Source organism: Manis pentadactyla, chromosome 1 (assembly GCF_030020395.1).
Source record: "Manis pentadactyla isolate mManPen7 chromosome 1, mManPen7.hap1, whole genome shotgun sequence".
Lineage (NCBI taxonomy): Eukaryota > Metazoa > Chordata > Mammalia > Pholidota > Manidae > Manis > Manis pentadactyla.
Window position 1 is genome coordinate 67,536,644 of NC_080019.1, and position 2,758 is coordinate 67,539,401.

The 2,758-nt window shown below is 44.5% G+C and overlaps 1 pseudogene; it reads right to left on the reverse strand.

The window, feature by feature from the left end:
- Positions 1–1,798: 1,798 nt before the first annotated feature.
- LOC118908201 (F-actin-capping protein subunit alpha-1-like) lies at positions 1,799–2,554 on the reverse strand (annotated as a pseudogene).
- Between the last annotated feature and the right edge of the window lie 204 nt (positions 2,555–2,758).

Genomic DNA, 2,758 nt, shown 5'->3' on the forward strand with positions numbered 1-2,758 from the left:
CTGCAGCACTAGCTTTTAGCACGGCTACTCTCAGCGACACCTCCAGTCAGACTAATAAGGGACTCTATAACTGGGGCCCCACACTTACCGCACAGCACCAGCACTACACTCCTTGTGGACTGGAGGGCTAGTACTGTCCAAAAACCAAGAACAGCAAACACTTACATAGCTCTTCCTATGTAAAATCTCTTACACTGTGCTAAAAGCCTTACATAGGTAATTCATCTAATTTGTAGAACTTTATAGGTAGATACTTTTACTATCCCCATTTACTGATGAGAAAATTAAGGCATAGAGAGGTAAAATAACCTGCTCAGAGTCCCACATTCTATTGGAGCTGAGATTTGAACCTGATTTGACCTTAGAGTCCATGTCCTCTACCCTCTGCTGCCTCTCAGCTTTGCTGTTAGTTACACAAGCACACATGGGGAGTCCAGGAACACATACAAACAGCTCTTTACTTTGACTTTAACGTTACAGTCCCACCCTTAGGGAGTAAAGGGAAGGGAAAGGAGAGAAAGGGTGGGAAAGGCTTCTATTAAAGTGCAATGTCTAGCCACTCTCCCTAGTGTGGGATCAGGTGGAGTGAAGGTTCTCTCAGGGACATCCCATGTGGCCGACTCCTTGTAGACCAAAAAGGAAAAACAAACTCTCCCCTGTGCATTCTTTCTAGTTCTCTACCCAGAGTCCCTTTATCCATTTAGCCAGAGGCCTTCAGAGGCCAGGAATATAACATAAATAGAGAATCAGAGAACAGATGCTCAAATTAAAAAAAACCTATGTCTGGCACAGAAAACACTTCTGGGGACAGAACAGACTGGAGAAGTGGCCAGTTTGTATATCTTGGTCTATTCCTTGGTTTCCCACACATGGCAGGTCTTCCCCTCTTTTTGATGCTCAGACTCCAGGGAACTGACATCTGGTCATCCTGCCCCATTCTAATCCCTTGCAGGGTAGACCAGAGGAGGCTTCTTGATTTCGATCTTGAAGGATGAGTAGGAGTTTGCCAGGGAGGAGTTCGACAATGAGGATAAGTGGATTCCAAGTAGAAAGAAATAGCATGAGCAAAGGCTGAGAAGCAGAAAACATAAGGGGCCTCTTGAGGATCTGTGTGCAGTCTTATGTGACTGGAGAATATGGACATGAGAGGAGGCTGGAGCGGGGAGGGGGGCAGGACCATGTGTCAGCAGGATTCCAGCATCAAGCGAAGAAACTTAACTTTTACCCTGGAGTCACTGAAAGGCCCTCAGAGATTTTTAACCTGGAAAGTAAGATGCTCTGATTTGTATTGAGAACCTTCACTTTGACAGCTGTCAGGAGATGGTCAGAGCTAGTGGGAAGCTGCAAGCAGGCAGTTGCTTGAACTGAAGCCGAGGCACTGGGACTAGAGTACAGAGGTCCCTGAGATATTTAGTTTGTAGAAATGATAATGTTCAGTGACAGGGTAAGGGAAAGGGAGAGAAAATTGCAGAGTAGCTAATGTTAGAACCAGTTCAGGAAAGCAATCCAGAACATGACACTGCTCTTGAATTTTTGTTCTAATTCTGTATCATTTTGACTTAAACTTATCCTTGAATTGTTTCAACCTACCTTAAGCAAACCCACATAGCACTTTTTAAAAGGCTCCTTCAGTTCTAGTATGGTTGTAATGGAGATATCTAGTAGAGGGAACACAGAGCCCACTGATGAGGAAATGTGGCCGTGACACGGGCAGTAACATGACTGTAGCAGGTGGGCACCTGTGTCACCTCCATGGTTCCTGCTTCCCATGCTCCCTTTTCTTTTCTTTTCTTTTTTGTCAGACATTTGTTTGATAGTTTTCACTAATTGCTGTCTGATATTCATTTTCTGCATGCTTTATGATTTTAATAAACTCCTTAGTGGTTTGACTTCATTTGAAACCATTACTAAATCCTGTACATCTTTACGGCTAACCAACTGAACACTGCCATCTTTGTAACAGTGCACCTGAATCTTAAGTACTCCAGCCCCCTGGGCTGTAGGTGGTGTGATGGTGAGCTTCCACTCTGATCTCCAATGACCATCCCAGAAGTTTTTAGGCTGAAACTGGTGGCTTTCAATACATGCAATAATGGTCTGTTGCCCATCTATAGTTTTAACATCAACAATACAGAAGCCGTTGAAATAATGATCTTTCACATAGGCCCTTAAAGTGCTGTCACAGGATTCTCTCCAAGACTTCACACCTCCATTTACTTCCTCTGGCTGGGGGGTCACTTGCTTATTTCCTTAAGTGATCCAACTTAAAGGAAATTTGGTTTCTTGGATCTGAAAACCTGCTATTACCCGGGTCACCATGTTCTGTAATTAAGACCTGGTCGTCATATCCTTCTACTTTCACAGGTGTGAACTGATCCACGTTATACTGGGCAAATGCATGTGCTGACCCCTTCCTGAGGAGCTTGTCATCATTAAGTAGTAGCTGAACATCACTGAATGCCTCATTAAATTCCCCTGGGGGTGCATGAGCAATGAATTCCACAGCTATGCATATCTTCTTCTCATCTGACACCCAGTCCTTGAAGTCGGCCATTACGGACTGCTCTCTCTCTCTCTCTCTTTTTCACACTCTCTCTCTCTCTCTCTCTTGCTGAAAGCATCCTGGTGGCACTTCCGTTTTTTGGTCCTCCAGCCTTTAACAGACCAGATCCTCAGAAGCACACAACTCTGCACTGTTAGTCAACGGCCTGAAAGGGCAGAACAACATCTTGTCAGGGGGATTCCATATCTCCAGATA